Below are 12,650 nucleotides of genomic sequence, written 5' to 3' on the forward strand. Positions count from 1 at the left end.
ATGGGCAGAAATTTGGGCACAGCGGGGTACGTATTTAGCTATGTGGCACAGCGGGGATAGGTAAGCAGAAATTTGGGCACAGCGGGGTAGGTAGGCAGCGATGTGGCACAACAAGCATTAGGTTCAGTACATGGCAGCAGTCCAGGTACAGCAGGGGTCAGGTGATTCCCCATCTGACAGCAAGCTCAGCCAAGGGGATCCAGGTAGGGTGACAGGGAGAGGAGGTCCAGAGGATAAAGGTCCTTCACAGGTTGAAAGTTCATCCTCAGAGGACAGAGGTCCTTCACAGGTTGAAAGTTCATCCTCAGAGGACAGAGGTCCTTCACAGGCTGAAGGTGGGTCCTCAGAGGTTCTTCGCGGGGTGATGGCGGGTCCTCAGAGGTCCTTTGCGGGGTGATGCTGGGTCCTCAGAGGTTCTTCGCGGGGTGATGGCGGGTCCTCAGAGGTCCTTTGCGGGGTGATGGTGGGTCCTCAGAGGTTCTTCGCGGGGTGATGGCGGGTCCTCAGAGGTTCTTCGCGGGGTGATGGTGGGTCCTCAGAGGTTCTTCGCGGGGTGATGGTGGGTCCTCAGAGGACAGTGGTCCTTCACAGGGTGATGGAGGGTCCTCAGAGGTCCTTTGCAGGGTGATGGCGGGTCCTCAGAGGTCCTTTGCAGGGTGATGCTGGGTCCTCAGAGGTTCTTCGCGGGGTGATGGAGGGTCCTCAGAGGTCCTTTGCGGGGTGATGGAGGGTCCTCAGAGGTCCTTTGCGGGGTGATGCTGGGTCCTCAGAGGTCCTTTGCGGGGTGATGGAGGGTCCTCAGAGGTCCTTTGCGGGGTGATGCTGGGTCCTCAGAGGTCCTTTGCGGGGTGATGCTGGGTCCTCAGAGGTCCTTTGCGGGGTGATGGAGGGTTCTCAGAGGTTCTTCGCGGGGTGATGGAGGGTCCTCAGAGGTTCTTCGCGGGGTGATGGAGGGTCCTCAGAGGTTCTTCGCGGGGTGATGGAGGGTCCTCGGCGGGGTAATGGCGGGTCCTCAGCGGGGTGATGGCGGGTCCTCAGAGGTCCTTTGCGGGGTGATGGAGGGTCCTCAGAGGTCCTTTGCGGGGTGATGGTGGGTCCTCAGAGGTCCTTTGCGGGGTGATGGAGGGTCCTCAGAGGTCCTTTGCGGGGTGATGGTGGGTCCTCAGAGGTCCTTTGCGGGGTGATGGAGGGTCCTCAGAGGTCCTTTGCGGGGTGATGCTGGGTCCTCAGAGGTCCTTTGCGGGGTGATGGAGGGTCCTCAGAGGTTCTTCGCGGGGTGATGGAGGGTCCTCAGAGGTTCTTCGCGGGGTGATGGAGGGTCCTCAGAGGTTCTTCGCGGGGTGATGGAGGGTCCTCAGAGGTTCTTCGCGGGGTGATGGAGGGTCCTCGGCGGGGTGATGGCGGGTCCTCAGCGGGGTGATGGCGGGTCCTCAGCGGGGTGATGGAGGGTCCTCAGAGGTTCTTCGCGGGGTGATGGAGGGTCCTCAGAGGTTCTTCGCGGGGTGATGGAGGGTCCTCGGCGGGGTGATGGCGGGTCCTCAGAGGTTCTTCGCGGGGTGATGGAGGGTCCTCGGCGGGGTGATGGAGGGTCCTCAGAGGTTCTTCGCGGGGTGATGGAGGGTCCTCAGAGGTTCTTCGCGGGGTGATGGAGGGTCCTCGGCGGGGTGATGGTGGGTCCTCAGAGGTCCTTTGCGGGTGATGGAGGGTCCTCAGAGGTCCTTTGCGGGGTGATGGAGGGTCCTCAGAGGTCCTTTGCGGGGTGATGGAGGGTTCTCAGAGGTTCTTCGCGGGGTGATGGAGGGTCCTCGGCGGGGTGATGGCGGGTCCTCGGCGGGGTGATCTCAGGAAGGTGGGATCAGCCCATGTCGGTTGAGGAGGAACCTCCGGACGATCACTGGGGGGCGCTCTGACCCTCTTCTCCTGGCACAGGATGAATTTTGGTCATTGGAATGCAGACCACCGCCCCAAATGTTCCTCAGCCAGGTACAGAGGTGAAGAGCCTCATCCCCTCTATAGGGACCGATGGAAACTACAATTCCCATCATCCCTCTACCACGGGAGCCATGTTTTCACTGTCACAGGCGTGCAATGCCTCATGGGACTTGTAGTTCCTCTGCTGGTGGAGATCTCACGTTGGTTACCGTTGTTATAGACCAAAGTATGGAAATAAGAAGAGACCCCGCCCATTACAAGTCGTCCGCAGAGACAGAAAGTCCCGTATAATGACCACAGGACACCGTGATTGGACAGCCAGTGTCTCAGGACACACCCACTCCGAGCCCCGACCCGCCCCTTCCTCCTCTGTCACTCCCCGCCCTATACTCATTCACTCTGAGCCCCGCCCCTTCCCCTGTCATTCTCCGCCCTATACTCATCCACTCTGAGCCCCCGCCCCGTTTTCTCGGCGCGCTCAGTCAGACTTCCCAACTCGCTAGTGGGCGGGGTCAGCACATCCCGCGCTCTCCTGCGATTGGCCGCGACGTCCGTACGTCATGACGCCGCCTGGTTGGTGCGTGTGAGGCGCCGCCGTCGTCTGTCAGGCCGCTATGGCTCCCGGCTCCAGCTGGAGAAGGCGGCCTGGAGATGGACCGACTCCGTCCGCCCGGAGGAGGTGACCCGGGAACACATAGAGACCGCCTACCGAGTCCTCCTAGAGCCGTGTGTGCGGGGGGTGTGCCGGTGAGAGAGGGGGAGGGGAGAAAGAGAGAGGGGGAGGGGAGGGGAGAGAGGGGCTTCCCGCCTTCTACTGTGTGTGCAACTGCCATTCCTCCCCTCCCCCCCCCCCCCATCATCCTCTGTGTGTGCATCTACCATTCCTCCCCTCCCCCATCATCCTCTGTGTGTGCAACTGCCATTCCTCCCCTCCCCCCATCATCCTCTGTGTGTGCAACTGCCATTCCTCCCTCCCCCCCCCCATCCTCTGTGTGTGCAACTGCCATTCCCCCCCCCCATCATCATCCTCTGTGTGTGCAACTGCCATTCCTCCCTCCCCCCCCCATCCTCTGTGTGTGCAACTACCATTCCTCCCCTCCCCCATCATCCTCTGTGTGTGCAACTGCCATTCCTCCCCTCCCCCCATCATCCTCTGTGTGTGTGCAACTGCCATTCCTCCCCTCCCCCCATCATCCTCTGTGTGTGTGCAACTGCCATTCCTCCCTCCCCCATCATCCTCTGTGTGTGCAACTGCCATTCCTCCCCTCCCCCATCATCCTCTGTGTGTGCAACTGCCATTCCTCCCCTCCCCCCATCATCCTCTGTGTGTGCAACTACCATTCCTCCCCTCCCCCATCATCCTCTGTGTGTGCAACTGCCATTCCTCCCCTCCCCCCATCATCCTCTGTGTGTGCAACTGCCATTCCTCCCCTCCCCCATCATCCTCTGTGTGTGCAACTACCATTCCTCCCCTCCCCCATCATCTGTGTGTGCAACTGCCATTCCTCCCTCCCCCCCCCATCCTCTGTGTGTGCAACTGCCATTCCCCCCCCCCATCATCATCCTCTGTGTGTGCAACTGCCATTCCTCCCTCCCCCCCCCATCCTCTGTGTGTGCAACTACCATTCCTCCCCTCCCCCATCATCCTCTGTGTGTGCAACTGCCATTCCTCCCCTCCCCCCATCATCCTCTGTGTGTGTGCAACTGCCATTCCTCCCCTCCCCCATCATCCTCTGTGTGTGCAACTACCATTCCTCCCCTCCCCCATCATCTGTGTGTGCAACTGCCATTCCTCCCTCCCCCCCCCATCCTCTGTGTGTGCAACTGCCATTCCCCCCCCCCCATCATCATCCTCTGTGTGTGCAACTGCCATTCCTCCCTCCCCCCCCCATCCTCTGTGTGTGCAACTACCATTCCTCCCCTCCCCCATCATCCTCTGTGTGTGCAACTGCCATTCCTCCCCTCCCCCCATCATCCTCTGTGTGTGTGCAACTGCCATTCCTCCCCTCCCCCATCATCCTCTGTGTGTGCAACTGCCATTCCTCCCCTCCCCCCATCATCCTCTGTGTGTGCAACTGCCATTCCTCCCCTCCCCCCATCATCCTCTGTGTGTGCAACTACCATTCCTCCCCTCCCCCATCATCCTCTGTGTGTGCAACTGCCATTCCTCCCCTCCCCCCCATCATCCTCTGTGTGTGCAACTGCCATTCCTCCCCTCCCCCATCATCCTCTGTGTGTGCAACTACCATTCCTCCCCTCCCCCATCATCCTCTGTGTGTGCAACTGCCATTCCTCCCCTCCCCCCATCATCCTCTGTGTGTGTGCAACTGCCATTCCTCCCCTCCCCCATCATCCTCTGTGTGTGCAACTGCCATTCCTCCCCTCCCCCCATCATCCTCTGTGTGTGTGCAACTGCCATTCCTCCCCTCCCCCCATCATCCTCTGTGTGTGCAACTACCATTCCTCCCCTCCCCCATCATCCTCTGTGTGTGCAACTACCATTCCTCCCCTCCCCCATCATCCTCTGTGTGTGCAACTGCCATTCCTCCCCTCCCCCCCATCATCCTCTGTGTGTGCAACTGCCATTCCTCCCTCCCCCCCCATCCTCTGTGTGTGCAACTGCCATTCCCCCCCCCCCCCCATCATCATCCTCTGTGTGTGCAACTGCCATTCCTCCCTCCCCCCCCCATCCTCTGTGTGTGCAACTACCATTCCTCCCCTCCCCCATCATCCTCTGTGTGTGCAACTGCCATTCCTCCCCTCCCCCCATCATCCTCTGTGTGTGCAACTGCCATTCCTCCCCTCCCCCATCATCCTCTGTGTGTGCAACTGCCATTCCTCCCCTCCCCCCATCATCCTCTGTGTGTGTGCAACTGCCATTCCTCCCCTCCCCCCATCATCCTCTGTGTGTGCAACTGCCATTCCTCCCTCCCCCCCCCATCCTCTGTGTGTGCAACTACCATTCCTCCCCTCCCCCATCATCCTCTGTGTGTGCAACTGCCATTCCTCCCCTCCCCCATCATCCTCTGTGTGTGCAACTGCCATTCCCCCCCCATCATCATCCTCTGTGTGTGCAACTGCCATTCCTCCCCTCCCCCCATCATCCTCTGTGTGTGCAACTGCCATTCCTCCCCCCATCATCAACCTCTGTGTGTGCAACTGCCATTCATCCCCTCCCCCCATCCTCTGTGTGTGCAACTACCATTCCTCCCCTCCCCCATCATCCTCTGTGTGTGCAACTGCCATTCCTCCCCTCCCCCATCATCCTCTGTGTGTGCAACTGCCATCCCCCCCCATCATCATCCTCTGTGTGTGCAACTGCCATTCCTCCCCTCCCCCCATCATCCTCTGTGTGTGCAACTGCCATTCCTCCCCCCCATCATCAACCTCTGTGTGTGCAACTGCCATTCATCCCCTCCCCCCCCATCCTCTGTGTGTGCAACTACCATTCCTCCCCTCCCCCATCATCCTCTGTGTGTGCAACTGCCATTCCTCCCCTCCCCCCATCATCCTCTGTGTGTGTGCAACTGCCATTCCTCCCCTCCCCCCATCATCCTCTGTGTGTGCAACTGCCATTCCTCCCCCCCATCATCAACCTCTGTGTGTGCAACTGCCATTCATCCCCTCCCCCATCATCATCATCTGTGTGTGCAACTGCCATTCCTCCCCCATCATCATCCTCTGTGTGTGCAACTGCCATTCCTCCCCCATCATCATCCTCTGTGTGTGCAACTGCCATTCCTCCCCCCCCCCATCATCCTCTGTGTGTGCAACTGCCATTCCTCCCCTCCCCCCATCATCCTCTGTGTGTGTGCAACTGCCATTCCTCCCTCCCCCCATCATCCTCTGTGTGTGCAACTGCCATTCCTCCCCCCCATCATCAACCTCTGTGTGTGCAACTGCCATTCCCCTCCCCCATCATCATCATCTGTGTGTGCAACTGCCATTCCTCCCCTCCCCCCATCATCCTCTGTGTGTGCAACTGCCATTCCCCTCCCCCATCATCATCCTCTGTGTGTGCAACTACCATTCCTCCCCTCCCCCTCATCATCCTCTGTGTGTGCAACTGCCATTCCTCCCCCCCCCATCATCAACCTCTGTGTGTGCAACTGCCATTCCTCCCCTCCCCCATCATCTCCTCTGTGTGTGCAACTGCCATTCCTCCCCCATCATCATCCTCTGTGTGTGCAACTGCCATTCCCTCCCCCATCATCATCCTCTGTGTGTGCAACTGCCATTCCTCCCCCCCCCATCATCCCAACCCTCTGTGTGTGCAACTGCCATTCCTCCCCTCCCCCTCATCATCCTCTGTGTGTGCAACTGCCATTCCTCCCCCATCATCAGACTCTGTGTGTGCAACTGCCATTCCTCCCCTCCCCATCATCATCATCCTCTGTGTGTGCAACTGCCATTCCTCCCCTCCCCCATCATCATCATCCTCTGTGTGTGCAACTGCCATTCCTCCCCTCCCCCATCATCAACCTCTGTGTGTGCAACTGCCATTCCTCCCCTCCCCCATCATCAACCTCTGTGTGTGCAACTGCCATTCCTCCCCTCCCCCCATCATCCTCTGTGTGTGTGCAACTGCCATTCCTCCCCTCCCCCATCATCAACCTCTGTGTGTGCAACTGCCATTCCTCCCCTCCCCCCATCATCCTCTGTGTGTGTGCAACTGCCATTCCTCCCCTCCCCCATCATCAACCTCTGTGTGTGCAACTGCCATTCCTCCCCTCCCCCATCATCATCATCTGTGTGTGCAACTGCCATTCCTCCCCTCCCCCATCATCATCATCTGTGTGTGCAACTGCCATTCCTCCCCTCCCCCATCATCATCATCCTGTGTGTGTGCAACTGCCATTCCTCCCCTCCCCCATCATCATCATCTGTGTGTGCAACTGCCATTCCTCCCCCCCCCATCATCATCATCTGTGTGTGCAACTGCCATTCCTCCCCCCTGTATATAGTGACGCCCCCCCCCTTTATATAGTAATGTCTCCCACACCCCGTATATAGTGACATCTCTCTTCCCCCCCTCTCTGTATATAGTGACGTCTCTCTCTCCCCCCTCTCTGTATATAGTGACGTCTCTCTCCCCCCCTCTCTGTATATAGTGACATCTCTCTCTCCCCCCTCTCTGTATATAGTGACGTCTCTCCCCCCCTCTCTGTATATAGTGACGTCTCTCTCCCCCCCTCTCTGTATATAGTGACGTCTCTCCCCCCTCTCTGTATATAGTGACGTCTCTCTCCCCCCCTCTCTGTATATAGTGACGTCTCTCTCTCCCCCCTCTCTGTATATAGTGACATCTCTCTCTCCCCCCTCTCTGTATATAGTGACATCTCTCTCTCCCCCCTCTCTGTATATAGTGACGTCTCTCTCTCCCCCCTCTCTGTATATAGTGACGTCTCTCTCTCCCCCCCTCTCTGTATATAGTGACGTCTCTCTCTCCCCCCTCTCTGTATATAGTGACGTCTCTCTCTCCCCCCCTCTCTGTATATAGTGACGTCTCTCCCCCCCCCTCTGTATATAGTGACGTCTCTCCCCCCCCCCCTCTGTATATAGTGACGTCCCCCCCCCTCTGTATATAGTGACGTCTCCCCCCCCCCTCTGTATATAGTGACGTCTCTCTCCCCCCCTCTGTATATAGTGACGTCTCTCTCCCCCCCCTCTGTATATAGTGACGTCTCTCTCCCCCCCCTCTGTATATAGTGACGTCTCTCTCCCCCCCCCTCTGTATATAGTGACGTCTCCCCCCCCTCTGTATATAGTGACGTCTCCCCCCCCTCTCTGTATATAGTGACGTCTCCCCCCCTCTCTGTATATAGTGACGTCTCCCCCCCTCTCTGTATATAGTGACGTCTCCCCCCCTCTCTGTATATAGTGACGTCTCTCTCCCCCCCCCCCCCCTCTGTATATAGTGACGTCTCTCTCTCCCCCCCCCTCTGTATATAGTGACGTCTCTCTCTCCCCCCCCTCTGTATATAGTGACGTCTCTCCCCCCCCCTCTGTATATAGTGACGTCTCTCCCCCCCCTCTCTGTATATAGTGACGTCTCTCCCCCCCCCTCTGTATATAGTGACGTCTCTCCCCCCCTCTCTGTATATAGTGACGTCTCTCCCCCCCTCTGTATATAGTGACGTCTCTCCCCCCCCCCCTCTGTATATAGTGACGTCTCTCCCCCCTCTCTGTATATAGTGACGTCTCTCCCCCCCTCTCTGTATATAGTGACGTCTCTCCCCCCCTCTCTGTATATAGTGACGTCTCTCCCCCCCCCCTCTGTATATAGTGACGTCTCTCCCCCCCCTGTATATAGTGACGTCTCTCCCCCCCTCTCTGTATATAGTGACGTCTCTCCCCCCCCCTCTGTATATAGTGACGTCTCTCCCCCCCCCTGTATATAGTGACGTCTCCCCCCCCCTCCTCTGTATATAGTGACGTCTCCCCCCCCCCCCCCCTCTGTATATAGTGACGTCTCCCCCCCCCCCCTCTGTATATAGTGACGTCTCTCTCCCCCCCCCCTCTGTATATAGTGACGTCTCTCTCCCCCCCCCCCTCTGTATATAGTGACGTCTCTCTCCCCCCCCTCTGTATATAGTGACGTCTCTCTCCCCCCCTCTGTATATAGTGACGTCTCTCTCCCCCCCTCTGTATATAGTGACGTCTCTCTCCCCCCCCTCTGTATATAGTGACGTCTCTCCCCCCCTCTCTGTATATAGTGACGTCTCTCTCCCCCCCCCCCTCTGTATATAGTGACGTCTCTCCCCCCCCTCTCTGTATATAGTGACGTCTCTCCCCCCCCTCTCTGTATATAGTGACGTCTCTCTCCCCCCCTCTCTGTATATAGTGACGTCTCTCCCCCCCCCCCTTTCTGTATATAGTGACGTCTCTCCCCCCCCCTTTCTGTATATAGTGACGTCTCTCCCCCCCCTCTGTATATAGTGACGTCTCTCCCCCCCCTCTCTGTATATAGTGACGTCTCTCCCCCCCTCTCTGTATATAGTGACGTCTCTCTCCCCCCCTCTCTGTATATAGTGACGTCTCTCCCCCCCTTTCTGTATATAGTGACGTCTCTCCCCCCCCCCCCTTTCTGTATATAGTGACGTCTCTCCCCCCCCTCTGTATATAGTGATGTCTCTCCCCCCCTCTCTCTGTATATAGTGACGTCTCTCTCCCTCCCCTCTCTGTATATAGTGACGTCTCTCCCCCCCCCCTCTCTGTATATAGTGACGTCTCTCCCCCCCCCTCTCTGTATATAGTGACGTCTCTCTCCCCCCTCTCTGTATATAGTGACGTCTCTCTCCCCCCTCTCTGTATATAGTGATGTCTCTCCCCCCCTCTCTGTATATAGTGACGTCTCTCCCCCCCCCCCCTCTGTATATAGTGACGTCTCTCTCCCCCCCCCCCTCTGTATATAGTGACGTCTCTCTCCCCCCCTCTCTGTATATAGTGATGTCTCTCCCCCCTCTCTGTATATAGTGACGTCTCTCTCCCTCCCCTCTCTGTATATAGTGATGTCTCTCCCCCCCCCTCTGTATATAGTGACGTCTCCCCCCCCCCTCTGTATATAGTGATGTCTCTTCCCCCCCCCTCTGTATATAGTGACGTCTCCCCCCCCCCCTCTGTATATAGTGACGTCTCTCTCCCCCCCTCTCTGTATATAGTGACGTCTCTCTCCCCCCCCTCTCTGTATATAGTGACGTCTCTCCCCCCCCTCTCTGTATATAGTGACGTCTCTCTCCCCCCCTCTCTGTATATAGTGATGTCTCTCCCCCCCTCTCTCTGTATATAGTGACGTCTCTCTCCCTCCCCTCTCTGTATATAGTGACGTCTCTCCCCCCCCCTCTCTGTATATAGTGACGTCTCTCCCCCCCCTCTCTGTATATAGTGACGTCTCTGTCCCCCCCTCTCTGTATATAGTGACGTCTCTCTCCCCCCCTCTCTGTATATAGTGATGTCTCTCCCCCCCTCTCTGTATATAGTGACGTCTCTCCCCCCCCCTCTGTATATAGTGACGTCTCTCTCCCCCCCCCCTCTGTATATAGTGACGTCTCTCTCCCCCCTCTCTGTATATAGTGATGTCTCTCCCCCCCTCTCTGTATATAGTGACGTCTCTCTCCCTCCCCTCTCTGTATATAGTGATGTCTCTCCCCCCCCCTCTGTATATAGTGACGTCTCCCCCCCCCCTCTGTATATAGTGACGTCTCTCCCCCCCCTCTCTGTATATAGTGACGTCTCTCTCCCCCCCTCTCTGTATATAGTGACGTCTCTCCCCCCCCCTTTCTGTATATAGTGACGTCTCTCCCCCCCCCCCTTTCTGTATATAGTGACGTCTCTCCCCCCCCCCCTTTCTGTATATAGTGACGTCTCTCCCCCCCCTCTCTGTATATAGTGACGTCTCTCCCCCCCCTCTCTGTATATAGTGACGTCTCTCTCCCCCCTCTCTGTATATAGTGACGTCTCTCCCCCCCCTTTCTGTATATAGTGACGTCTCTCCCCCCCCCTTTCTGTATATAGTGACGTCTCTCCCCCCCTCTGTATATAGTGATGTCTCTCCCCCCTCTCTCTGTATATAGTGACGTCTCTCTCCCTCCCCTCTCTGTATATAGTGACGTCTCTCCCCCCCCTCTCTGTATATAGTGACGTCTCTCCCCCCCCTCTCTGTATATAGTGACGTCTCTCTCCCCCCCTCTCTGTATATAGTGACGTCTCTCTCCCCCCCTCTCTGTATATAGTGATGTCTCTCCCCCCCTCTCTGTATATAGTGACGTCTCTCCCCCCCCCCTCTGTATATAGTGACGTCTCTCTCCCCCCCCCCTCTGTATATAGTGACGTCTCTCTCCCCCCCTCTCTGTATATAGTGATGTCTCTCCCCCCCCTCTCTGTATATAGTGACGTCTCTCTCCCTCCCCTCTCTGTATATAGTGATGTCTCTCCCCCCCCTCTGTATATAGTGACGTCTCCCCCCCCCCCTCTGTATATAGTGATGTCTCTCCCCCCCCCTCTGTATATAGTGACGTCTCCCCCCCCCCCTCTGTATATAGTGACGTCTCTCTCTCCCCCCTCTCTGTATATAGTGACGTCTCTCTCCCCCCCCTCTCTGTATATAGTGACGTCTCTCTCCCCCCCTCTCTGTATATAGTGACGTCTCTCTCCCCCCCCTCTCTGTATATAGTGATGTCTCTCCCCCCTCTCTCTGTATATAGTGACGTCTCTCTCCCTCCCCTCTCTGTATATAGTGACGTCTCTCCCCCCCCCTCTCTGTATATAGTGACGTCTCTCCCCCCCCTCTCTGTATATAGTGACGTCTCTGTCCCCCCTCTCTGTATATAGTGACGTCTCTCTCCCCCCCTCTCTGTATATAGTGATGTCTCTCCCCCCTCTCTGTATATAGTGACGTCTCTCCCCCCCCCTCTGTATATAGTGACGTCTCTCTCCCCCCCCCCTCTGTATATAGTGACGTCTCTCTCCCCCCCTCTCTGTATATAGTGATGTCTCTCCCCCCCTCTCTGTATATAGTGACGTCTCTCTCCCTCCCCTCTCTGTATATAGTGATGTCTCTCCCCCCCCTCTGTATATAGTGACGTCTCCCCCCCCCTCTGTATATAGTGATGTCTCTCCCCCCCCCTCTGTATATAGTGATGTCTCTCCCCCCCCCTCTGTATATAGTGACGTCTCCCCCCCCCCTCTGTATATAGTGATGTCTCTCCCCCCCCTCTCTGTATATAGTGACGTCTCTCTTTCTCTATAGGAGGAACTGTAAGGGGAACCCGAATTGTCTGGTTGGAGTCGGGGAACATGTGTGGTTGGGGGAGATCGATGAGAACACTTTCCATAATATCGATGATCCCAACTGTGAGAGACGCAAGAAGGTCAGTGGGGGGGGATGTCACAGGGCCGAGTGTGTGGTGGGGGGGTGGTGTCACGGGGTCGGGTTTGTGTTGGGGGGGGGGGGGTGTCACGAGGCTGGGTCTGTGTTGGGGGGGGGGGGGGGGTGTCACGGGGCCGGGTTTGTGTGTGTGGGGGGGGGGTGTCACGGGGCCGGGTTTGTGTTGGGGGGGGTGTCACGAGGCCGGGTCTGTGTTGGGGGGGGAGGGGTGTAGGGTTGTTGGGTTGTCGCCCCGTTGACCTTCACCATTCTCTCTCTCCTGTAGGACACGTTTGTGGGGTTGACCAATCTGGGGGGCCACATGTTATGTGAACACCTTTGTACAGGTGTGGTTCCTGAACATGGAGCTGCGGAGGGCGCTCTACCTGTACGAGGATTCCTCCAGTGTGGAGAAGGCGGAGGAGTGCATCCTGGAGGACAAAGGTGGGACTGCAGGCTCTGCTCTGGGGGGTGTACAGAGTACAGCACTCAGTCTTGGTGGCTTTCAGGTATCACGTGGCGGAGTTGGCGTCCCCTCCAGGGGTCCCGGTGATGGACCGCTACTATCCCACCACACCAGTCCTGGGAGGAGAGCTGATAATCAGTGCTGCCCGCCAGTGCCCATTAGCGAGATATTTTCTGCAAAAAATAAAAAAATGTTCACAGTGATTAAATGTGTGAGAAATATGATAAAAATATCACATGGATACATTGTAGCATGAAAGTCATTGAAAGTCCCAGCAATGAAAGCTGAAGGTCGGTATTGAAGGGGTTAATAAGACAAGGCAGTCCTGCCGGCCCCTCTGCAAGTGTCTACACTCCCCATTGTTTACTGACAAGGAAAGCTGCTTCT

At 57.1% G+C, this 12,650-nt stretch overlaps 1 pseudogene across 1 annotated transcript; it reads left to right on the forward strand.

The window, feature by feature from the left end:
• Nucleotides 1-2,462: 2,462 nt before the first annotated feature.
• On the forward strand, nt 2,463-12,241 carry LOC143955164 (ubiquitin carboxyl-terminal hydrolase 48 pseudogene; annotated as a pseudogene). The gene is given in 3 exon segments (XR_013269786.1): nt 2,463-2,679; nt 11,681-11,801; nt 12,084-12,241. The product of XR_013269786.1 is annotated as a ubiquitin carboxyl-terminal hydrolase 48 pseudogene (transcript).
• Nucleotides 12,242-12,650: the final 409 nt, after the last annotated feature.

The sequence above is a fragment of the Lithobates pipiens genome, unplaced genomic scaffold (genome assembly GCF_037356315.1).
Source record: "Lithobates pipiens isolate NorthernLeopardFrog02 unplaced genomic scaffold, aLitPip1_a1.2 Scaffold_344, whole genome shotgun sequence".
Classification (NCBI taxonomy): Eukaryota; Metazoa; Chordata; class Amphibia; order Anura; family Ranidae; genus Lithobates; species Lithobates pipiens.